The sequence below is a fragment of the Arachis hypogaea genome, chromosome 18 (assembly GCF_003086295.3).
Source record: "Arachis hypogaea cultivar Tifrunner chromosome 18, arahy.Tifrunner.gnm2.J5K5, whole genome shotgun sequence".
Classification (NCBI taxonomy): Eukaryota; Viridiplantae; Streptophyta; class Magnoliopsida; order Fabales; family Fabaceae; genus Arachis; species Arachis hypogaea.
The window spans coordinates 105167872-105195064 of NC_092053.1; the positions used below are offsets into that span (position 1 = coordinate 105167872).

Consider the following 27193-nt stretch of genomic DNA (forward strand, 5'->3'; position numbering starts at 1 on the left):
AAATTCAATCATCAACAACTCATAAATCAGAAATTTGAACACTTGCAATCCAACAAACAGACAATTAAACAAAACTAAAGCTAAATTACTAAAGTTAAATAAAGAAAAATAGAAAGCAAGCAACTAAACATAACAAAGAAGATTAAAACAAGAAAATTGAAGAGGTGAAGAATAGAAAAGAAATGGATAGGCAACAGTGGCACTTGTGTTAGCCACTGCGAGGCTCACGGCGACGGAGTTTCGCCGGAGAAGAGAAGATAGAAAGAAGAAAAAGAAGGAAGAAAGAAGAAATAGAAGAAAGAAAGAAAAGAAGAAGAGAGAAAGAAATAGAAAAGAGAGAAAAGACCTGTGCGGATGCACAAGGTCGTGTGCGGATGAACACAGGAAAAACAAAGGCGTATGCACGCGCACCAGGTCGTGCGGACGCTGCGAACAGAAAGTGTAACGCTTCCTGTGTGGGCGCACAAGAAGGTGTGCGGACGCACATAATGGAAAAAGAGATTGCGTTCACAGGCACAGCCTGTGCGTGCGCTGCGGCCAGGGGGTTCGCCGAGGGCTGTGCGGGCGCAGATCTCTATGTGTGCGCACAGGTGGCACTTCTCTAATTCAAATCCACTAATTCAAATCATAAAATGAAGTACAAATAGACGTGCAAGAGGAAAGCTCATGAAAGCCGGAAACAAAGAATCGAGCATCGAACCCTCACCGGAAGTGTATACACTCTGATTACTCTAGTGTTTGAGGGTTGATTCTCTCGGTTCTCTACTAATCTTGCTTTCTAAGGCTTGCTCTTCTTCTACCAATCAACAAAAATTTAATGCACAGATACACATATCAAGAGGTCTTTTCAAGGGTTGTAATGGGGTTTGGGTCAAGGTAGGAATGTATTTGGTTAAGTGGACGAAAATCCGAATCCTTGATTAACCTAAACTTCCCACCTAACCTAAGACAATCCATGTAATCAAAATAGAAAACCTAACTACCCATTAACCATGTTTTCCACATATTCATGCATTCCAAATTTGAATACAACTCATATGCATTGCTACACCACTTACTTCGGGGCATTTTGTCCCATTTTATTGCTTTCTTTTTTTTCTTCTTTTTATTTTTCTTTTATTTTTGATTTTGTTTCTTTTTTTTCTTTTGTTTTTCTTAATGCATATGATTAAGGTATTGAGTGCAAGAATATGTACTCAACTATCCTTTTCACATTTTCACTAAAAATATATAATACCCAATTCCCAAACCAAATGTTTCCAAACCCAACTTTTCCACATTTAAATCATGAACACTCTCATTAGTCTAAGCTAACAAAGGATTCAAATTAGGGACATTTATTATTTTCTGCTTAGAATTAAATATGTGCAAAAATAAAGAACAAATAGTCCAAACCAACAACGAATTCTCTCAATCAAATATTTTAGATTCAAATTATAATAACCGAGATCAAGGATACTTCAACCTCGGGTTGTTCTCCCTAGGACGCAATTGGAAGTGTTTCTCTTTTAGTTGTGAGGAAAATGGGATTTTCAAGCAAGGAATGAAAGATTAAAAGAACTAATCAATAAAAAACTAAGAGATAAGCAAAATTGTGAATTAATGCAAGTAAAGGGAAGCAAGATCAAAACTTGTGAAAATGCTATAAATAAAACAAAGAGTCTTGACTTGGGAATGAGTATCCAAGGAATCCTATCATCGCCATAACCACAACTATGATAATTATGATGAGTCAATCTTGCCTAGTCAACCCCAACCATCGAGGAGTAAGTCAAGCAAGCATAATTGACCTTAATCCATAAGTCTTAGCTAACTTACCAAACTAGTTGATAAAAAGCTAGCGTCAATGGAAACAAGAATCAACTAACTACCCAAGAATTACCACTAAATGTCGGACATTATGACTCTAGTATCCTAGGAACTCAAACCACAAGCCAAGGTGGGAAAATCTACTCAAAATCTAAAGTTGGCATTTTTCCAAACACCTTGTGTGCTTAAAAGTAAAACATGAAAAATTGCAAGGAAAAATAACAAACTATAGCCAACTATCAACAATACCAACAATAAGCATCCAAAAAACATAAAGAAGGCATGAAACATTAAATTCATCAATCAAAACTTCAAGAACTCAAAATTGCAATTATAAACAAAGTGCTTGAACCAAAGGACATGAAAATAAAGACAATGTAATTAAAGAGGAATTAACGAGTATTTACAATTAAAGATGATCAAAATCCACAATTAAGCTTGCTATAAAATGCTACATGAGAATGGAAAAATGAAACCCTAAGAGAGCAATGCTACACTACTCCTACTTCTACTCCTAATTACTCTCTAAAACTATCTAAGTGAGCTCCCCATAAAATGTGTTGAATTCCCCTCGATATAGCACTCCAATTCAGCATTTCAGCCTTCCCAAAATGGGCCAAGAGGCATCTGAAAATGCGCTGCACGTGTTTCATTAATGAAATCATGTGTTGGGTCCTGTGCAGACGCACAGATGTGTGCGTCTGGACAGTCGGCTGAAAGTTGACCTGTGCGTATGCACGGGTGCTTGTGCGCCCGCACACATAAAAATACTTGCTTGTGCGCACGCACGCAGGGCTGCGCGCACGCACACTTCGCCGTGTATGCTTTTCCTTGTTTTCTTCATGTTTTCTCCCTTGTACATGCTTTCTTCCACTTTTGGCCATCCATTCTTGCCTCTAAGGCCTGAAATTGCTCACAAACCACATCACGTCATCGAATGACATAAAAGTAGAATTAAAATCACTAATCTAAGCATTAAAATGCATGCTTTCACATTTAGAATCAAATTAGGGATCAAACACAAAAGTATGCTATTTTGGTGCTTAGGTGTGAGTTCATGTGCTAGAATCCATCCAAGTTGAGTCAAAATACACCAACAATTATGGACTCATCAGTGGTTGTTGTTGAGATGACTGAAACTGGCAGTTATTAAAATTATTCTGTTAAAAACCGTCCTGAGAATTATTGTTAAAATTTTGTGGCATCTGAGGTTGCTCTTGATGCCAAAGCATCTTAGCCTAGTTTTACTAGCCTTTTTCCTTTGTTTTTAATAGGTTTTATACACTTTCTTGGGTTACAAGTAAGCCATTTGGGTGGAAATTCATGTGTATTTGGATTCAATCAACCATGAGTAAATTGATGCATTCTCATGAGGTTTTGTGCTATAATTGCTTATATGTCAAGGATGAGAAGAAGTCTCATGATTTTAGCATAGCTTTGATGCATTTGTTGATTGATGACATGTGACCAAAAGGCTTGGAGGAAGGTTGAAGAAAGGGGATGGCAGCAATGGAAATGAAGGCAGCAAAACCACCCTGGAAAGATCTCACGTTTGTGCCAACATTTGCCTCAAACTTGAGGTCAAACGTTGGCTCAAAAACTAACCCTGGAGGAAGTAACGTTTGCGCCAACGTTTGCCTCAAACTTGAGATCAAACGTTGGCTCAAAAATACACCCTGGAGGAAGCCAACATTTGCGCCAACGTTTGCCCCAAACTTGAGGTCAAACGTTGGCTCAAAACTACACCAGGGGACTTAACGTTTACGCCAACGTTTGCCTCAAACTCGAGGTCAAACTTTGGCTCAAAACTACACCAGGGGACTTAACATTTGTGCCAACGTTTGCCTCAAACTTGAGGTCAAACGTTGGATGCAAAATGGCCTTAGAGGGAGCACGTTTGAGCTCACGTTTGACCTCAAACGTGAACTCAAATGTGAGTGACAGAAAAGCACCGTTCTGCATAATGTTAACACGGAAACGTTTGAGTCAACGTTTGCCTCAAACATTGACTCAAACTTGAATGCTCCAAAGTCCAAATTGCAAACGGATTTCTTCTCAAGTCCAAGAGCAATCAACTGAGGCTATCTTCAATCCAATTCCATCAAGGCCAAGGGCCCAAATTCAACGGCTTCAAGATCATTAGAAGAAAGTGTATAAATAGAAGTTAGTTTGATTTAGACGGTACTTTAACTTTTACTTTGACTTTGAACTTTTTACCTCTGTTAGAATTTTGATTTGTAATTTGGAGAGCTTTTATTCAGATCTTGGAGAATTGGGAGGAGAATTGAGTTCTCTTCCCCTCCGGGTTTTCTATTTTCTTTTCTGCAAAGCTTACTTGAGTCTTGATAGTGAAGAGTTGAGGAAATTCTGTCTCAACCTCACCCTTGAGATCTCTTTGCTCCTTTCTCTGCATAATTCAAGAATTCAGTGATTTGAATTCTAAGTTTCTTTACTGTTTTAAATTTTAATTTGTTTGCAATTATTCTTTGAATTGGATCAAGGAAGGCAGTGAGATCTAGACTTGGATTTCTAGTCTCTTGACCCCTGAGATCTGTATTTTCATTTTAGTTCATTTGCTGAATACTTCTTGAAGCTGATTTACTTTTCTGTTTGAAATCAATCTCAATTTATTTCATCATCTACTCTTCTGCTTGTTGCAATTTATTTTTGCTTGTTTAAATTTTTGCAATCCCAATTCCCAATTCCTTTTATAATTCAAGCAATTTAAATTTCTTGTACTTTAAGTTTCAGTCATTTACGTTTCTTGCAATCTAAGTTTCTGTAATTTATATTACTTACATTTGAAGATTTAGCTTCTTTACTTTCTTTGCCCTTTAATTTACAGTCAATTGCCCCTCTCCCTTTACAATTCATGCAATTTAGCTTCTGTCAATTACAAATCACTCAAATCAACTCTTGTTCGCTTGACTAAATTAACCACTAAACTAAAATTGCTCAATCCTTCAATCCCTGTGGGATCGACCTCACTCACATGAGTTATTATTACTTGATGTGACCTGGTACACTTGTCGGTGAGTTTTGTGTTGGATCGTTTTCCACACATCAGCTCTCTCCACCCTAAATTTGGGTGATTTCTCCACCCCTGATTATAGGTCTTGGCGTATAGTTCATTATTTGGGTTTCTAGGAGCATTCCCCATATAGTTGACCTGTTCAGAAGGAAATTGAGCATAGTCATAATTCTCACTTTGAATGAAGCTACCATTCATGTCATAAGGCGCTTTTTGAGGGGCATTCTGAGCATTAACAGCTGAAACCTGCATCCCACTCATGTTTTGAGTGATAAACCCCATTTGGAGGGTTTAACTTATGTTGAATTTAGAGGATTTTATCGCCTTCTCCCACATTTATCCAATGAAATAGCATGGTTTTTGTTATTCTCCTTTAATTGTGCTTAAGAGTGAAAATATGCTTTTTGGGACTTAGAATAGCTAAATTTAATTCACCTTGATTCTATTAGATGCCTTGATATGTTTGTTAAGTGATTTCAGGTTTAGGAGGCAAATATTTGGATCAAGGGGATGAAGGAAAATCATGTAAAAATGGAGAATTCATGAAGAAATGAAGGAATCGCAAAAGCTGTCAAGCCGACCTCTTCTCACTTAATCGACCATAACTTGAGCTACAGAGGTCCAAATGATGCGGTTCTAGTTGCGTTGGAAATCTAACATCCGGGGCTTCGAAATGATATAAGATTTGTCATAGTTCCATCGCTTTTACGGCCGCACACACACACTGTACGCGCCGATGGTTGCACATGGTTCACTTAATGCAACTCGTGGCCAGCAATTTTAGAAGTCTTGTGGGCCCAATCCAACTCATTTCTGATGCTATTTAACCCAAGGATTGAAGAGGGATGACATACTTTACACACTAGTCTAGTTTAGTTTAATTTTTGGAGGAAAAGTTAGTTTTAGAGAGAGAAACTCTCACTTCTCTCTAGGATTAGGATTAGGTTAGATCTAGATTTGGAACTCTTAGATCTAGTTTAGTTTCATGCTTTGATTTACTTTTCTCTTTGTAATTCTTCTTCTACTACTTTTCCTCTCTCTAGTTTTGCATTTAATTCTTGTAATCCTTTACTTTTATGTTGATGCACTTTTATTCTTTTATTTTTCTTTAATGCAATTTATGTTTTCATGTTCCTTTATTGTTCATTTGATTTGTTGTTGTTTAATTCCTTGCAATTGAGTTGTGTAGATTTACTTTCCTTGCAATTTTACTATGCTTTCCTTTTGTGCCTTCCAAGTGTTTGATGAAATCCTTGGAAGGATGTTAGAGTAGAATTTTATGCTCTTGGCTTGGGAAGGTAACTTAGGAACTCTTGAGTTACTAATGTCCAAGTGATTGATGATTGGGAGCCATTAACTCTAGATCTCACTAATTGAATTGGTGGAGAACTAGGACTTATGAACTTGGATTGATATAGCTCACTTGACTTTTCTTTACTATTAGTTAGAGAATGACTTAGTGGGATTGATCCTTGCCAATTCTCATGTTGTGGTTAGTGATTAGGATAGAGATCCTTGACCACCACACCTTGCCAAGAACTTTTTAGTTGTTAGTTTATTTTCATTGCCATTTACATTTCATGTCTCTTATCCCAAAAACCCCAAAATATCTCATAACCAATAACAAGACACTTTATCGCAATTCCTTGGGAGAACGACCCGAGGTTCCAATACTTTGTTTTATAGATTTTAGGGGTTTGTACTTGTGACAAACAAATTTTTATATGAAAGGATTATTGCTTGGTTTAGAAACTATACTTGCAACGAGAACTCATTTGTGAAATTCTAAACCGTCAAAAATCCCATTCATCAAAATGGCGCCATTGCCGGGGAATTGCAATGGTGTTGTGTTATTGGTTATTGTATATATGTGAATATTGTAAATAGGTTTGCCTTTTGCTTCTTTGTTAGTTCTTGCTAGTTTTAGGATTCAATTTTCTTGCTTCTTATTTGATTTTTGTTTCCAGTTTCTCTTGCTATCATGAATTCTCACTTTGGCTATGAATTTGGTTCTAACTATGTTATAGGAAATGGGAGTGATAAACCACTATTTTATGGTTTATATTGTGTTTAATTATGTGGTTTTATCATGATCCTTACCCACTTATTCATTAAATTAGCATGCATATTAGATTTCTTTCCGGAATTTATTACATGTTTGAAAACTGCTTCCTAGAGACTTTAATTATTAAATTTTAATTCTCCTTTATTCCATTCGATGCCGTGATCTGTGTGTTAAGTGTTTCAGATTTTATAGGGCATGAATGAGTTGGAGATTGGGAAGGAAGCTAGCAAAAAATGGAAGAAACACAAGAATTTGAGGAGATAACCAGCGAAAAGTGACGCGGTCGCATGGCTCACGCGGCCGCGCGGATTGGAAAGCCCAAGCGACGCGGTAGCGTGGACGACGCGAACGCGTGGCGAGGAAAAAGCGCAAGTGACGCGTCCGCATGGATGACGCGATCGCGTGACATGTGCGATCTGCATAATCTGCAGAATTCGCTGGGGGCGATTTTGGACCCTATTTCGACCCAGTTCTCGGCCCGAAACAGCAGACTAGAGTCAGAGAATATGCAGAAACAAACAACAAATTCATTCAGAGACAGTTTTAGATCTAGTTTTACTCTCTTAGGTTTTTCTCTCTAGGTTTTAGAATTTTTAATTTTCAATTGATCTTAGCATTGGAACATTGAGAAGAGTTATTTCATCCTCAAGACTTCATCATTCTAGTTCGTTTTCTTAACTTGGTTTCATTCTTCCATGTTCTTTGTTTTGTTCAATTTTGTTATTTGAATACTTTTATGATTAGTTAATGCAAGGATTATTTCTTTTTAATTCAATTTCAATTCCAATAATCATGTCTTCTTTTAATTCCCTTTCATGTGCTATGGATTTATTATTTACAATGCGTGAGTAGTTTCTTTACTTGATGGGGAGTTGATTAAAAAGAACTCTTGAGTTGGAAGGATTGAAGGAAAATTTGTAATTGGGTTAAATGTTGGATTGCTATCCTATCACCAACGCCAATCCCTTTGAACTAAGTGGGTTGCAACTTGTGAATAGATCTGGCATTCCAACTTGTTTGACTTTCCCTTACCTAGTAAAGGATAACCAAACAGAACAACCATTAATTATAAATTAATCTTACAATCACTCCATCAATAGTAGAAATTCCAACCAATCAACTCCCAGTCAAGGCTTTTACTCATATTAATTAAATTTCCTCAATTTAAATTCCAATTTACTTAACTCAACTTCTTTGAACATCTGATTAATAAGATAGTACACTTTTCTGCAACTCGTTGGGAGATGACCTGGGACTTAAAACTCCCAGTAATTTTTAATTCAAACTCTCTGTGACATACTTCTAAATTGATAGGCAGATTTTCGGTGAGTTAAGAACTATACTTGCAACGTAACCATTTTAATAATTTTTAATTCACCAGCTTCTGCGTCTCATCAATTTTTGGCGCCGTTGCCGGGGAGTTGTAATAGAGTGCTAATTTTATTGATTAGAATTTATTTATTTGCATTTTATTTTATTTTGCTACTATGAGCTGCATGTTTCTTCCGTCAAATGACGCGTTCACTTCCTGATCCACGCTTGCTAATATTCGATCCTGAAATTGAAAGGACAATTTCACGAATAAGGCGAGAACAGCGTCGGTTAGCCCGCTCTGAGGGCGGATCTGAAAGTGAATCTGAGGAAGAAACCAGCCCCCGTTCTACTGATTCGGTTGTTTTACGTGCAGAAAACATGGCAGCTAGGAGAGTTACCATCCAGGAGGAAGGAGCCCCTGATTTTACAATGCAACCGTTTCAAGCGCATCATCTAGCGGTAGCTACAGATTTTGAAATAAAGACCGCACTGCTAAATTTGATGCCCAAGTTTCATGGCCTACCTGCTCAAGAGCCTATCAAGCACTTGAGAGATTTCTAGGCAGCCTGTTCTATTGTCAGGCGTGATGGCACTGATGAAACTTCAATTCTGCTGAAAGCTTTTCCATTTTCTCTTGAGGGAAAAGTAAGAGAGTGGTACTACACTCAACCTCTAGCAAATGTATCCAACTGGGATACACTCAGAAAGGAGTTTCTGGAAAAATTCTTTCCATCTGAAGTTACTGATAAACTGAGGAAGGATATCTCCACAATTGTTCAGGATGACAATGAGACTCTCTTTGAATACTGGGAGCGCTTCAATAATCTTCTGGAAGCATGCCCCCATCACATGATTGACAAGATCATGCTACTCAGCTATATTACACAGGGTATGAGGCCCCAAGATAAGACCACACTGGAAAGTGCCAGCAATGGGTCTATGAAGAAGTACAAGACCACTGATGAAGCTTGGCAATTGATCAGTGATTTAGCTGAATCCACTAGGAATCACAGACAGAAGCAAGGCCGTTCAAAAGCTGTTACAGAAGTATCTTCTAGCAGAGAGACTGCTGCTCTAACTCAAAGCATCTGTGAAATGACCAACTTGCTGAAGCAAATGCAGTTGAATCAACAAGCTCAGCAAGCTCAACCTCCTCCACCACAGCAAAACCAACAACTAGTCCCACAAAGAATTTGCAGAATCTGTGCTGATTATAGCCATTACACTGATGAATGCCCGCAGCTCCAACAAGAAGACAACATGGTGGCATCCACTCACAACTTCTATGACCGCCCCAACCAAGGGTACAATCAAAGTGGAAATAATAACCATGGATGGAAGGACAATTCAAACCAGAATTGGAGGGACAACAATAACAGAGGAGGCAGAGATAATCAGGGAAATCAGAAGTGGAACAATAACAACAACAGGCAGCAAAATCAACCATACAGAGCACCTCACCTGAGGCAGAACCAAGGACCACAGAACAATCAGCAGCAGACCTCTCAATTTACTCATTCTTCGTTATCTTCTAATGAAGATCTACTACAATCTTTTGAGAAAAGACAACAGACCATGGAAAACAACATCATGAATAGTATTAATGCCAGTCTGAATGGTCTCACCTATACTCTGCAAGCTTTTATGACACAGTTTGGATCAGCACAAAATTCCAGTAACCAACCTTCAAGCACCACTGAAATCCCCTCTCAACCATTACCCAATCCAAAGGGAGGCATTAATGCCATCACCCTGAGGTCCGGAACCACACTGCAGGAGAGGAATCAGGAGGAACCAAGCTCACCAGAATACGCCTCAGATGAAGAGGTGGTAGAAATCGAAGATGTTGAAGAGGAAGAGGATATACAGAACATAGCTGAAGAAGAAATAGCTCAACCACAGGGGGAAGCACCAAAAGGCGCAGGCACCACAGAAAACACTACTCCTATTCCATTTCCACAACTTGCAAGGAAGCCCAGGAAGCAGCTGGAACCCGATCCTAAAATGGTAGAGATATTCAAAAAGGTTGAGGTAACTGTTCTCCTTTTTGATGTTATTCAGCAGGTACCTAAATATGCAAAGTTTCTAAAAGACTTATGTATCCATAAAAACAAAATTAATGAATTAGAAACTATTCCTTTAGGTAGTTCTATATCTGCTTTAATGGGAGGATTACCTGAAAAATGTAGTAATCTAGGTCCTTGCATAGTTAGTTGTACTATTGGTGGTGTAGTAATTTATGATTGCATGTGTGATTTAGGAGCATGTGTTAGTATAATGCCTTTGTCTATATATGATGTTTTGAGGCTCCCTCCCTTAAAAAGGTCGGCAGCTCGTTTTGTGTTAGCAGATAAAAGCATTATTACAGTGGCTGGAGTTGGTGAAGATGTTTTGGTGAACATTAAAGGGCTCATATATTCCCACTGATTTTTATATCTTGGAGATGCCCCACAATGATTCAGATAAGCCATCATCAATCCTACTTGGAAGACCATTCCTAAAGACATCAAAATTCAAATTGGATGCTTTTTCAGGAACATACTCCTTTGAAATAGATGGCCGCATAGTAATCTTCAATCTGAATGGAGTCATTGACAACCCCCAGAAGATCGTTCTATCTTCCAGTGTGATGTCATAGACGAAAGTGTGGCTGAAGTTCAAAAGGAAGAGTTTGAAGAGAGGCACACTGGACAAGGTCCAAGTGTGGGGACCCTCTTAACTGACAATGGGGGCACTTCGCCATTTTCACAAGCCCCAGATAATCCAGAGCCCGCCCATGATCAAAAGTTAGAATTGAAACCTCTCCCTCCACATCTCAAATATGCTTATCTTGAGGATGAGCAGAAGCTTCCGATTATTATTGTAAGGGAACTGACTTCTCAACAAGAAGAGCAGTTACTTGATGTACTGAGGAAGCATAAGAAGGCAATTGGGTGGAGTTTGGCAGACATAGTGGGAATCAACCCTCAAGTATGCGAGCACAGAATATTTTTAGAAGAGGGAGCAAGACCTGTCCGTCAACCACAAAGAAGATTGAATCCCACCATCTTGGAAGTTGTCAAAAAGGAAGTGACCAGACTATTGGAAGCAGGTATCATATATCCCATTTCAGACAGTGAATGGGTAAGCCCAATACAGTTGGTGCCCAAGAAATCTGGAGTCACTACAGTGAAGAGTGAGAATGGAGAGCTCATAGCAACTAGAGTTCAAAATGCTTGGAGAGTCTGCATTGATTACAGGCGTCTCAACCAAGCTACCCGTAAGGATCACTACCCACTTCCATTCATTGATCAAATGCTGGATCGCCTGTCAGGTAAATCACATTATTGCTTTTTAGATGGTTACACAGGTTATTTCCAGATTCATATAGCTCCTGAGGATTAGGAAAAGACTACTTTTACATGTCCTTTTGGGACTTATGCTTATAAGAGAATGCCCTTTGGCTTGTGCAATGCACCAGCTACCTTCCAAAGGTGCATGATGAGTCTTTTCTCTGATCTTATTGAGGACTGTATGGAAGTTTTTGTGGACGATTTTAGCGTTTATGGTGATTCTTTTAGCCTTTGCTTAGAGGGATTATCTAGAGTATTATATAGATGTGTTAATACAAACCTTGTATTGAATTTCGAAAAATGCCACTTTATGGTAAAACAAGGGATTGTATTAGGACATGTGGTATCTAATAATGGCATTTCTGTAGACCCAGCAAAGGTGAATGTTATTTCTAGTTTACCTTACCCCGCTTCTATGAGGGAAGTTCGTTCGTTCCTTGGCCATACAGGTTTCTACAGGAGATTTATTAAGGACTTTAGTAAGGTGGCACTTCCCTTATCCAGATTACTGCAGAAAGATATTGAGTTCGAGTTCAGTGAGGATTGCAAACAAGCGTTTGATAAGCTGAAGACTGCTCTAACTCAAGCCCCAATTGTGAGAGGACCAGACTGGAGCCAGCCGTTTGAAATCATGTGCGATGCTTCCAACTATGCAGTAGAAGCAGCGCTGGCTCAATGTGAAGGTAAGGATCCTTTTTTTATTGCCTATGTGTCTAAGACTTTAGACACTGTCCAATCCAATTATACTACTACTGAGAAAGAGCTTCTTGCTATTGTTTTTGCTCTGGATAAATTTTGAGCTTATTTACTTGGTACTAGAGTAGTAGCGTATTCGGACCATGCAGCTCTAAAGTATCTATTAGCTAAAAAGGAATCCAAACCAAGACTTATACGTTGGATACTGCTGTTACAAGAATTTGATTTAGAAATAAAGGATAGGAGTGGTAATCAGAATTTAGTAGCAGACCACTTGAGTCGCCTTGAACATATTAAGGATGATTCTACTCCTATAGATGATAATTTTCCTTTTAACAACCTGCAAGCAGTATCCGAGGTAGTCCCTTGGTATGCACCTGTCGCTAATTATTTAGTTAGCCACACATTTCCTCCACATTTTTCTAAACATCAAAGAGACAAGCTGAAAAGCGAGTCTAAATATTATATATGGGATGACCCATATTTATGGAGATGTGGCGCTGACCAGATAATTAGACGTTGTGTGTCTCAATCAGAATTCCAGTCCATTTTAGAGGCCTGTCACTCATCTGAGAGTGGAGGACATTTTGGCCCTCAAAGAACAGCTAGAAAGATCTTAGACTGCAGATTCTGGTGGCCTACTCTTTTTAGAGACGCTGCTGAGTTTTTTAAATCTTGCCTTCCATGCCAGAAATTCGGTAATATATCCAGGAGGGATGAGATGCCTCAACAATATATGCTCCTCTGTGAAATTTTTGATGTTTGGGGCATTGACTTCATGGGTCCATTTCCAAATTCTAATGGATATTTTTATATATTGATAGCTGTGGATTATGTTTCCAAATGGGTGGAAGCAATTCCTACCCGCACTGATGATGCTAACACTGTTGTTTCCTTTGTGAGAAACCATATTATATGTCGCTTTGGATCAACACGAGCGGTCGTGAGCAATCAAGGCACCCATTTTTGTAACAGGAGACTAACAGGATTGATGAAGAAGCATGGGATAATCCATAAAGTTGCAACAGCTTACCATCCCCAAACTAATGGGCAAGCCGAGGTGTCAAACAGAGAAATTAAGCGTATCTTGCAAAAGATAGTAAAGCCTCATAGAAAAGACTGGAGCACTAGGCTACAAGATGCACTGTGGGCATACAGAACAACATACAAGACACCCATTGGGATGAGCCCCTTCCGCTTGGTTTACAGAAAAGCTTGTCATCTCCCAGTTGAAATAGAACACAGAGCCTTCTGGGCAGTTAAGGAGTGCAACATGGGAATTGAGAATGCTGGAGTTGAAAGAAAGTTGCAACTGCAGGAACTGGAGAGCCTTCGCCTAGAAGCTTATGAGAATTCCAGAATTTACAAGGAAAAGATGAAAGTTGTGAATGATCAAAACATCAAGAAGAAAGAGTTCCAACCTGGAGATTTTGTCCTCCTTTACAAATCTCGACTAAGGCTCATGCCCGGTAAGTTGAGATCAAAATGGGAAGGTCCATACAGAGTAGAGAAAGCTGAACCGTACGAAGTTTATCACCTAAGCCATCCTTCAAGCTCTGAACTTATTAAGGTTAATGGACAACGCCTGAAGCTATACCATGGTGAGAAGGTGCAGAAAAATAAGGAGCTTGAGATCTTCCGCTTGGAAGATCCCCACATCGCAGCAGATTGAGCTAGTGGAGCGTCCAACTTACAGACGTTAAAGCAAAGTGCTTGGTGGGAGACAACCCACCGCAGTATGATCGTTCTTTTCTTCACTTTTAGTTTTTCTTCTTTAATAACTCTTCTCTTTATTAGTGCTTTCGTGCTCTTTCATTTACATGTCTTTATATTTCCTTAAAAAAAAAGGGTTTTTCGCCACGCGACGCGATCGCATCAGTGACGCGTCCGCGTCGCAAGGGCGTTGGAGAAAAAATAAATGAACAGAGAGTTACGCTGGAGCGTGGCTGGAAGCGTGTCAATGGCACAAATCGACCCACGCGACCGCGTTCCTGACGCGTTCGCGTCGCATGGGAATCATGGCCTCCCACACAACCGCGTGCCCCACGCGGCCGCGTGCCCTGAGTTTTTGACGTAAAATGGTGCACAGTAACATTCTGTGCGAGAGTGATGCTGGATTGGTGCTGGAAGCACAATCCTTGTCACGCGACCGCGTCGCCGACTCGGCCGCGTCACCCATTTTATAACGCACACTCACGCGATCGCGTCACCCAATTTTGGCAATTAAAATAAATTGAACAGAGAGTTGTGCTGGAGCGAGGCTGCACTCGCGCCAGCAGCGTAACATGGGTCACGCGACCGCGTGACCGACGCGATCGCGCCCCCTTACCTGGAAGCGCACCCACGCGAACGCGTGCCCCACGCGGCCGCGTTGCATGCGCCGCACAGCTCAACCTAAAATTGCCACATACCTTATCTTCCCCTCCTCCCAATCCTAATTTTTCTTTTCCCTCCTTATTTCTTCCTTCCCCCTTCCCCTTTCTATCTCACCTTTCACTCTCTATCTCTCTCACCACCATTAACAAGGTTTTACCTTCTTCTTCCATCTTCTCTTTTCTATCATTCTTATTATTTTATGTATATATATTATTATTTCCTTTTCTTTTCTTTTTCTTTTCAATTTTTTTATTTTATTTTTCTTCTCCTTCTTTTCCTTTTTACATGGTGCTAGAAACTTTTTGGAGTCATCATCCCTCATTATATGCTTGTGGATTATTGCAAATTGTTTGACATTTATTTTTTTTTCCTATTTAAGGGATTGCTTGCATATTCATCTTCATATTTTCTATACCCTATTCACCATGCATGCTATGTGTTTGTAAAAAAAGCTCATATGGCATTATGCACTTCTCTATGCTATACTATTCAATGCTTGCTTTTCACAACTTTCCCTTACTATTATATTAATTGAATTTTATTGTCAATACAAACATTTTGGCTTGTTACAAAGTATTGCTTGGTCTATGCTACTCATGCCCTTTTCTAGCATGCCAATAAACGCCTTGCATCTACTTGTCTTTGTATACACCAGTTATTTTCCACTGTTGGCTTTTCATATGCACTCGAGAGCATGTGTTAATGTCATCTACATTTTGCTGTGCATCATTTACCCTCTTTTCCGTTTCATTCCTTGCTGTATATCTCTTTAAATTTAATTTTCTTTCTCTTCCCTTCTTTCAGGATGGCCACCAAGAAAGGAAAGGAGAAAGCAACTTCCAAACCACCAGCAAGAAGAGGAACTAAAAGAGCATTAGTGGCAGAGCCTTCTTCAACTGCAGTCAAGCCCTCAACAAAACGAGTTAAGAGGATAATAAAGGTTGATGAAAAGGAGAAAGCCTTTCCAGCAAAGGACGCTGTGCGATTTTCCAATCGCTACTGTGAGCAGATGTTCCCTATCCTGGCAGAAAGGAACTATAACAATGAATACCTTCTTATCCTCCCGTCCAATATTGCCACCTTTGTTGAGCCGCAAATTGAGGGAAGACAATGGGGTTTCCTACGGAGACAGCCAAGGCAGGTCAATCTTTCTTGGGTAGTTGAGTTCTACTCCAACTTCTACATGCCGACCCTGTAATCTGTTTATGTTCGGCAGAAGCAAGTCCCCATCACAGAAGAGGCCATTCAGCAAGCTCTGAGTCTTCCCCCTATTCCAGCAGGAATGGACGCTTTTCAAGAAGTCGCCCTTCAGCGCTAGAGATACCAATTTGACTGGGACTCCGTTCTCGGAATCATCGCAGCACCTGGCAGCCGTTGGATCTACGGATACCACCGTACCCGCCCTAAGGGAATCTTGGCTTCAGCACTTAACTTGGAGGCTCGCGTATGGGTACAGATCATGTCCCATTACGTCTTTCCGAGCACTCATGAGTCCTCCTTTACTGCGGACATGGCTGTTCTACTATGGTGCATCCTTATAGACCAACCTCTGAATCTCTCAAGACATATCCAGAATGCTATGGAACACGTACAAATTGCGGGCAACTTACCTTTCCCCGCCTTGGTCTCAGATCTTGTCTCAGCAGCCGGAGTCTCCTATAGAGCTGGGGACACCAAAGCCGCGCTTCCACGAGATGATCAGTATGTCCCTAACGGGAAATACCTCAGACTCCCAGCAGCCACTACAAGCCTTCCTACTGCTCCAGTTGAAGATAATCCTTCTTCAACACCACAAGCATCTACAACTGAGAAATTGTTCCAGCAGATAATCGAACGGTTGGATCGGCAAGAACAGAAAGCAAAAATGAGAGAGCGCCGTAACGAGCGCCGATTCAAACACCTCAAGGAGCTACTCAAGGGACACTTCAGAAACTTAGATACCCCAGATTCCACTTCCTTTACTAGCACAGGGAGCCATGACGGTCCCGATGATGGAGATACTGCTACCAGCCCACCCCTGTTCCTGACAGATGGCACCGAGGACAGTGCAAAGCCTTAAGTGTGGGGAGGTCGGTCAGTACCTGACTTCCGGAGGTAATTTCTCTTCGCTAGCACCAATAATTAGGATATTTTAGTTAGATTTTCTTTCCTTTATAGAATAGAATAAATTGCGTAGGTTAGGATAGTTGCATGCATGTTCTACTTGATTGAAAAGACAATAAGTTTCTTTTAAAATCTATCTTTGGAACAAAATTTCACTAATTTTTCAAAAATTTTTTATGATAAATTTGCTTGAGTTGTATTTGGAACATGATATTTGAATTAAAAAACACACAATCTGTGAAAGATTTGAGCCTTTATGTATGGTTACATTATTTAACCATAATTATTTCATTCTTGTGTGTTTACTTCTCTATGATTGTAATCTATATTTTGTTTTATCTTATATGTCCAATATTTATTATATTCACATGCTTGCACATGATTGAGGCCATTATTTGTTATTAACTCACTTATCCCAAATAAGCCTACCTTTTACATCACCTTCGTTAGCCCCTTGTGCTTTTAATCCCCTCTTGTTCTATAACCACATTACTAGCCTTAAGCAGAAAAACAAATTAAAAATCCCAAGTGAATCTTTGGTTAGCTTAAGATAGAAATTGTGTATCAACTAAAGTGTGGGAACATTGGGTAATAAGGGAATGTATTTAATTTATTTGAATATTGGGAATTTGGGAACCTACTCATGAAAAGAGAAACCAAATTAGAAAATAATGAAGAATCTATGTGCATTGATACGTTATGTTTGCTTTTATGAAAAAAAATTAAAATTAAATAATAAAAATTATATATATATATATATATATATATATATATATATATATATATATAAAATAATTAAGGGGACAAAAATTACCCCAGTGTTAATGTTAATCAATGCACATGTGATAAATTAAAAAGAAAAATTTGGTACATGAGTATGGGAATCATACAAAAGTAGAAATTATGGGTAGCTAGGTATGATTTTAAACTTGTATAAAGTATGTATATGTTAGGTGAGATTTTAGACTAATCAAAGATTCACTTTGTTAGCTCACTTAGCCTTATATATATATACATCCTTACCTTTACCTTAGCCCTATTACGACCTTGAAAAGACCTCATGATGTTTGCATTGGTATATTAACTGTTGTTGATTGGTTAGGAGAAGAACAAAAGTTAGAAAGCATGATTAGAGAAGGGTAGAGTGATCACCCTATACACTAGAGATTAGAGCGTACATACATTATCAGTGAGGGTTCAATACATGAATTTTCATGTTCCCTGCTTTCATGAGCTATCTTCTTGCACTTTTATCCATTTTATTGTATAATGATAGAATTAGTGGAATTTGATTTGTAATTGTTTTGAAGAGCTTATTTACTTTTGATCAAGTGGGCAAGAACCATATAGTTGCATATATATATAGGTTTGCATTGCATTTCATGAGTTTCTACATGTTCATACTTATTTCCTTATCTCCTTCAATTAAGCATGAGGACATGCTAATGTTTAAGTGTGGGGAGGTTGATAAACCACTATTTTATGGTTTATATTGTGTTTAATTATGTGGTTTTATCATGATCCTTACCCACTTATTCATTAAATTAGCATGCATATTAGATTTCTTTCCGGAATTTATTACATGTTTGAAAACTGCTTCCTAGAGACTTTAATTATTAAATTTTAATTCTCCTTTATTCCATTCGATGCCGTGATCTGTGTGTTAAGTGTTTCAGATTTTATAGGGCATGAATGAGTTGGAGATTGGGAAGGAAGCTAGCAAAAAATGGAAGAAACACAAGAATTTGAGGAGATAACCAGCGTAAAGTGACGCGGTCGCATGGCTCACGCGACCGCGCGAAGGAGAGCAAATCGTAGCAACGCGGCCGCATGGCTCACGCGGCCGCGCGGATTGGAAAGCCCAAGCGATCGTGTGACATGTGCGATCTGCATAATCTGCAGAATTTGCTGGGGGCGATTTTGGACCCTATTTCGACCCAGTTCTAGGCCCGGAACAGTAGACTAGAGTCAGAGAATATGCAGAAACAAACAACACATTCATTCAGAGACAGTTTTAGATCTAGTTTTACTCTCTTAGGTTTTTCTCTCTAGGTTTTAGAATTTTTAATTTTCAATTGATCTTAGCATTGGAACATTGAGAAGAGTTATTTCATCCTCAAGACTTCGTCATTCTAGTTCGTTTTCTTAACTTGGTTTCATTCTTCCATGTTCTTTGTTTTGTTCAATTTTGTTATTTGAATACTTTTATGATTAATTAATGCAAGGATTATTTCTTTTTAATTCAATTTCAATTCCAATAATCATGTCTTCTTTTAATTCCCTTTCATGTGCTATGGATTTATTATTTACAATACATGAGTAGTTTCTTTACTTGATGGGGAGTTGATTAAAAGGAACTCTTGAGTTGGAAGGATTGAAGGAAAAATTTGTAATTGGGTTAAATGTTGGATTGCTATCCTGTCACCAACGCCAATCCCTTTGAACTAAGTGGGTTGCAACTTGTGAACAGATCTGGCATTCCAACTTGTTTGACTTTCCCTTACCTAGTAAAGGATAACCAAACAAAACAACCATTAATTATAAATTAATCTTACAATCACTCCATCAATAGTAGAAATTCCAACCAATTAACTCCCAGTCAAGGCTTTTACTCATATTAATTAAATTTCCTCAATTTAAATTCCAATTTACTTAACTCAACTTCTTTGAACATCTGATTAATAAGATAGCACACTTTTCTACAACTCGTTGGGAGACGAGCTGGGACTTAAAACTCCCAGTAATTTTTAATTCAAACTCTCTGTGACATACTTCTAAATTGATAGGCAGATTTTCGGTGAGTTAAGAACTATACTTGCAATGTAACCATTTTAATAATTTTTAATTCACCAGCTTCTGCGTCTCATCAGGGAGCTACAATGAAGATGTGTATCAAGGATGGGACAACTAAAGGTGGGAGGAACCTTTTGTATATGATCAATCTTCATGGCAACAACCTCCACCAGTGCACTATGAAGAAGAGTCATCCTTTGATGCATACCAATCCAATGGCTATGGTGAATCTCCTTGTGACTTTCAAGAACCACCACCATATGCCTATGAGCCATATCCTCGACATGAACCTCAACCATACTCACATGCCCCCTACCACCAAGCACCTCCATATGACCTTAATCCATATCTACCATACCAACCTCCTTTTGAACCATATGAGCCATACATGGAACCACCATTCCAAGATTACTACTCCCAAGAACCACCTCAATATACACCACCACACCCTTACCAAGAAGAACTACCTTCCTATCATAAACCCTTTCTCCAAGACAATGAACCCTCTTATCCACCCCAATCCTCAATGGATGAAACCCTTAGCCTTATACTTCAAGGGCAAGGAGAAATGCAAAGGGATACACTAGAGTTTGTGGCTACCTTGACCGAGGTAGTATGCCGGTTAGCCTCCCAATGCTTGAGCACTCAAAGCACTCCCATGGTCACATGTGGAAAATTAATTGAAAAGCAAAGCATGAAGGAGAGATTGGAAACTCCGGTGGAGAAGGAAGAATGCTATGTAGTGTTAGAACAATTGGAGGAGCCTATGATCATTGAAGAAGAGGAAGAAATGGTTGAAGACTTAGGAGATGCGGAACCCCCTTGGGAACCTAAATCATAGAAAACCTCTCCAAGACGATTGAATTTGATGTTGAGGAGGGGAGTGCACAACCTCCAAAACAATTTTTGAATGAAGACTTGGAAGGAGTGGAGCAAGAATTGAGTTCCCTTGGTGATGAAGATCATGCATCCAATCTTGGTGGTGAATCCTTTGAACTTGAAGAACCTTCTCCCAATGAGATAGAAAGCAATGTGGAAGTAGATTTTTCTCACCCTCCCATTTATGATTTGAGTGATGTAGAAGAGATAGATAAAATTGATGAACAAAGGGTTGAAATTGAAGAAAGTTGTCACGAGGTGGAGGTAGTCAAAGAAGAACACAAGGGAGTGGAGCTTACAAGCACATTGAAGATACCTCTCCCCAAGCCACCAGCATCCATTATTTCATTCAAGTGGGTAAATTCCTTATACTTAAGCTTTATTATTCACCTTGAATATGGTTTGCTAGAGACGGATGGTCAACTTAGATATATTTGTGGCTTTAAGAGCAAAAGGGAGATGGCTAGTGGTTGGAAATATCATTCTAGGTGCATGATGGTTACACGTTCAAAGCTTAATTGCAACGGTTGGTGTAGAATTAGATTGCTTGGGTCTAGAATGTTGTTTGGTTGCTTAAATGAGAATTCTAAGATTATGCCACCCAAATAGAATAATGATAATCAACTCAAAGATGGGTGTCAAAACAAAGTGTGGGATCCCAGATCGCACAAGGAGGATCAAATTTGGGAGCCCATGGTTTGTGAGGAACTCTACCCAAGCTTGGAGTTATTAATTTTGAAGAATGGAGCTTATTGGAGATTCAAGCATTGGTGGATGTTCAAGGATAATTTCAAGCACAAGCCACCTTGATGGAGCTCCCCATAAGTCCAACTTAAGGACAATAAACAAAAGTGCTAGGTGGGAGACACCCCACCATGGTAAACTCTTTTTATTTTTTCTTTTTTGTACATATTAATAGAATTAGTTTAATTTCATGTTTAGTTTAGTTTAGTTAGTTGAGTATATTTGGTAGTATAATATGTTAAATAAGATTTTAGGGTGTTTTGGTAGCTGTTTGGAGGTTTGGAAGGCTTGGTTTGGTGCAAGAACTTGGAAAAATTTTGAAAAAACAGAGCACCATCCACGCGTACGCGCACCGCACGTGCACGCGTGCCTAAGCATTTTCGACCATCCGCGCGCACGCGTACATGGCGCATATGCGTGGATGCAAAAAACTCCATCCCCAGCCAAAAACCCGAGAGTTAGGCCTGCACTGTGCGAATATTGGGCCTAAGGCACAAACCAACCCGCGCACACGCGTACGCGCTCTTGATTCTAATTGCGTCATGCACGCATACGCACGCTGTGCGCGTGCGTCGATAGCGTCACCTGCCCTCCTGGTACATTTTCCAGAGAGTTGGGCCAATCCTGAGCTGACACTGTGCCCTGCGCCTAATCCCACCCACGCGTGCGCGCACCTTGCGCATACACACCCTTCGGCCAATCTGTGCATAGACGCGTAAGCGTGCATGACGCATCCGCGCCGGTAAAAAAAAGAGTTTTTTTCTCCTCTTCAATTTTCTTTTGTTTATTGCATTCGTATACTTCTATTCTTTGCATTTCCATTTTGTTTTTATAGCTTGTTTTTACTTTATTTTTTTTTGAGTTTCTCATTTTAATAATGGTGTTGCATTTTCCTACTCAATTATTGAGAGTTTCTTGCATTATTTTGGTGCCTCTTGACTTGTTTGATATTGTTGGGTGATGAAACTTTTAAATCAATGCTTCATCTTGTATGACTCTTGTGTCCTTTATGCATTGTTATGACCTCATAATGTCTTTCATGACCCACTTTTTCTTATTTGATCTTGATGCTCAATATGCTCTTCATGCTTTGACCTTACTCTTGCATCAAGCTTAATGATATGCCTTAGCTTACATTGTTTTCTCACTCACATGTTGTAGCTACCATGTAGTGAGAACCTTACTCTTATTTGGCATTAGCCCCCGCCTATGTTCTATTTGCTTTGATATCTTTGTTGTAGGTTTAATTTTCTTTCTTTTTTTTTCCTTTTAGGTTGGCCACCAAGAAGGAAGAAAAGGAAAAGTTTCTAAATGGGGCAATAAACAAGTCATCCGCACAACCTTTCGAAGAAGCTCATCAGTTGTTTCAACCCATCCACATTGCTCTTCTTTGCATGTACCGAGGATGGTGCAATCTTTAAGTGTGGGGAGGTCGTCCGACCGATCTCCGTGGGTAACAATTTTCTTATTCAATACCAATTCTTAGTTTTCTTTGGTAGATTAGTTATTGCATTGCATGATAGGTTGCATGTTAGTTAGAATTTGTACATACTTTGCCACTTCTTTTTATGATTAGGACTACTTGGTTAGGGTGATGATTTTTTTTTCCAAGAAACTGTTTTAGGGCACCCTACCAATTTAAAAAATTTTTTGTTGAACTTGCTTGAAAGAATGTATTTTGGAACATAGTTTTTAAGCTAAGAACACAAGCTTGTGAGATTTGAGCCTAGTTGTGTGGTTACATCTTATAACCACTTATTTTCCCTTCTTGTGTGCAATTATTCTCTTTCTATGATTGTGATCTTTGATTTGTTTGATACTTTATGTCCATTATTTTGTGTATTCATGCGTTTATATGATTGAGGCCATCATTTTATTTAGCTCACTTACCTAAATAGCCTACCTTTTATTTTCCATTGTTAGCCAACTTTGAGCCTACGATTAACCCACTTTGTTCTTTAATTTAGCACATTACAAGCCTTAAAGCGGAAAATAATAAATGTCCTTTATTTGGATCTTTGATTAGCTTAGGCTAGTGAGTGTGAGTATCATTCAAGTGTGGGAAACTTGGGACATTGGTTGGGATAAAAGGGTATTTTTGTTTTGTATTTCTATATTTGGGAATTGGGTACATGCTCATGTGTTAATTAAATGTAAAACCATATGCATTGATACTTTTGTATATACTTCATTGCAAAAAGAAAAAAAATGAGAAAATAAAAAGAAATATATATATATATATATATATATATATATATATCAAAAGAAAAAAAAAGCAAAAAAAATAGAAAGAAAAGAAAAAGAAAAGAAAAGTAATAAAAAGGGGACAAAATGTCCCAAGTGAAGCTCAATAATAATCAATGCATATATGTTGTGATCAAGTAAAAAATGCATGAGTATGTGAAAAAAGTGAAGAATGGGTAGTTAGGTTTGTTTAGAATTGTATAGGTTGATATATAGGTTAGGTGGGAAGTCTAAGCTTATCAAAGATTCAAATTTCAAGTCCACTTAACCAAATATGCATCCTACCTTGACCCTAGCCCCATTACAACCTAAAGAAAAGACCTCATGATAGTTGTATGCATGCATAAAATGAATGTTGATTGTTAGATGAAAAACAAATCTTGGAAAGCATGATTAGGAGAGAATTGAGAGAATCGACCCTAAACACTTGAGCGAATAGAGTGCAAACACTTCCGGTGAGGGTTCGATGCTCAATTCCTTGTTCCCGGCTTTCATGAGCTTTCTTCTTGCAAATCTACTTGAACTTCATTTTGATATTTGAATTGGTAGGATTCATGAGTCGTCATATGACCTTAGCCCTACCCGTTTATACATGCTCTTGGAGGATTGATTTACTTTTAACCAAGTAGATAGAATCATTTTGCATTTAGTTGCATTCATATAGATAGATGCATTTAGGTTATTTACATTGAATAAATGTCTATACCCCTTCTCTTATCCTTCTTGGTATAAGCATGAAGACATGCTTGGTTTAAATGTAGGGAGGTTGATAAACCCCATTTGGAGGGTTTATCTTGTGTTGAATTTAGAGGATTTTATCGCCTTCTCCCACATTTATCCAACGAAATAGCATGGTTTTTGTTATTCTCATTTAATTGTGCTTAAGAGTGAAAACATGCTTTTTGGGACTTAGAATAGCTAAATTTAATTCACCTTAATTCTATTAGATGCCTTGATATGTTTGTTAAGTGATTTCAGGTTTTGGAGGCAAAGATTGGATCAAGGGGATGAAGGAAAAGCATGTAAAAATGGAGAACTCATGAAGAAATGAAGGAATCGCAAAATCTGTCAAGCCGACCTCTTCGCACTTAATTGACCATAACTTGAGCTACAGAAGTCCAAATGATGCAGTTCCAGTTGCGTTGGAAAGCTAACATCTGGGTCTTCAAAATGATATAAGATTTGCCATAGTTGCATTGCGTTTAGGGGCACGCACACGCACTGTACACGCTGATGGTTGCACATGATTCACTTAATGCAACTCGTGGCCAGCAATTTTAGAATCCTTGTGGGCCCAATCCAACACATTTCTGATGCTATTTAACCCAAGGATTGAAGAGAGATGACATACTTTACACACTAGTCTAGTTTAGTTTAATTTTTGGAGGAAAAGTTAGTTTTAGAGAGAGAAGCTCTCACTTCTCTCTAGGATTAGGATTAGGTTAGATCTAGATTAGGAACTCTTAGATCTAGTTTAATTTCATGCTTTGATTTAATTTTCTCTTTGTAATTCTTCTTTTTCTACTTCTCCTCTCTCTAATTTTGCATTTAATTCTTGTAATCCTTTACTTTTATGTTGATGCACTTTTGTTCTTTCATTTCTCTTTAATGCAATTTATGTTTTCATGTTCCTTTATTGTTCATTTGATTTGTTGTTGTTTAATTCCTTGCAATTGAGTAGTGTAGATTTACTTTCCTTGCAATTTTACTATGCTTTCCTTTTGTGCCTTCCAAGTGTTTGATGAAATGCTTGGAAGGATGTTAGAGTAGAATTTTATGCTCTTGGCTTGGGAAGGTAACTTAGGAACTCTTGAGTTACTAATGTCCAAATGATTGACAATTGGAAGCCATTAACTCTAGATCTCACTAATTGAATTGGTGGAGAACTAGGACTTATGGACTTGGATTGATATATCTCACTTGACTTTCCTTTACTATTAGTTAGAGGATGACTTAGTGGGATTGATCATTGCCAATTCTCATGTTGTGGTTAGTGATTAGGATAGAGATCCTTGACCACCACACCTTGCCAAGACCTTTTTAGTTGTTAGTTTATTTTCATTGCCATTTACATTTCATGTCTCTTATCCCAAAAATCCCAAAATATCTCATAACCAATAACAAGACACTTTATCGCAATTCCTAGGGAGAACGACCCGAGATTCCAATACTTCGGTTTATAGATTTTAGGGGTTTGTACTTGTGACAAACAAATTTTTGTATGAAAGGATTATTGCTTGGTTTAGAAACTATACTTGCAACGAGAACTCATTTGTGAAATTCTAAACCGTCAGAAATCCCATTCATCATTGAGTAAGCATATTAATCTTTTGAGACATAACCTTGTTTTGAGCAAGAGTAGCATCCAAGGTCTCTACTTCTAAAACGCCTTTCTTCTGAGGAGTCCCAGAGTTCACAAGATTCCTATTAGAAGAGTAAAGATATTGGTTGTTAGCAACCAACTCAATAAGCTCAGTAGTCTCTTCAGTCGTTGAAGAACTGTAGATTGACGGTTTAGAATTCAGGATAAATTCTCGTTGTAAGTATAGCTTCTAAACCAAGCAATCAACCTTTCTTACAAAAGTTTTGGTTGTCACAAGTAACAAACCCCTTTAAAATTGATAACCGAAGTATTTAAACCTCGGGTCGTCTTCTCAAGGAGCTGCAGGGAGGTATGTTCTTATTATTGGTTATGAGTTTTGTAAATTGGGGGTTTTGAAAGTAAGAAACAAGTGATTTAAATGGCAAGTAAAATAAATAAATGACTATAAAATAAATTCTTGGCAAGGTATGAAAATTCGGAAGTCCTATCCTAGTTACTCCTATGAGAATGGAAGTTAATCCCACTTAGTTAACCCTTATGAAAGCAAGGGAAAGTCAAGTGAACTAATTAGTTAGATTCCCAAGTCCTAGCCAACTGCTAAGGAAAGGCTAGAGTTAGTGGAATACTAGTCAATTTAGTCGACATAACAACCAATCACGGATAGTTGATAACTCAAGAGCTTCCAGTTAATCAATTAAAGCCAATAACATAAAAAGCTAAATAAGAATCAATGATTTGAAATACCTCAATTACATTAATAAGAGAAAATCAATTTAAACATAAAGAGTTCATAAGCCAATCTGGCAACATAAGTAATTAAAGGATAGCATTAAAATATCTGAAAGTAAAAGAGAAATATAAAGTAAAAGGAATATTAAACCTAATGAAGAGTTGAAATTCTAAATCCTTTAAGAGGAATCCTAATCCTAAAAACCTAAGAGAGAGGAGAGAACCTCTCTCTCTAAAAACTACATCTAAATTATGGAAAGTAAATAATTGAAGACACCATAATGAATGGATGCATTCTCCCACTTTATAACCTCTAATCTCTGCCTTCTGGACTTGGATTCTGGCCAAAAACGGTTTCAGAAATCGCTGGGAGCGTTTTCTGTAATTTCTAGTGCGTGGCGTCTGTCACGCGTCCGCGTGGGTCACGCGGTCGTGTCATCTGGAGTTTTCCTTGTCACGCGTTCGCTTCGGTCATGCGTACGCGTCATCTGTGTTTTGCTCATGGCGCGCGTCTGCGTCAGTCACGCGTTCGCGTCACTGCCTTTTTGCGCTGGGCATGCGACCGCGTCGTCCATGCGTTCGCGTCGCAGCCAGTTTCTTCAAAAACTCCATTTTGTGCTTTCCTTCCATTTTTGTATGTTTTCTTTCCATCCTTTAAGTCATTCCTGCCTTAGAAGATCTGAAACTTCTCAACACACAAATCACGGCATCGAATGGTAATAAAGGGTAATTAAAATAAATAATTTCAAAACATA

The 27193-nt window shown here is 38.5% G+C and overlaps 1 non-coding gene across 1 annotated transcript; it reads right to left on the minus strand.

Moving 5' to 3' along the window:
• Positions 1-8966: 8966 nt before the first annotated feature.
• On the minus strand, positions 8967-9074 carry LOC112774165 (small nucleolar RNA R71). Its single transcript, XR_003188665.1, has one exon. It is a non-coding gene; the product is annotated as a small nucleolar RNA R71 (small nucleolar RNA).
• Positions 9075-27193: the final 18119 nt, after the last annotated feature.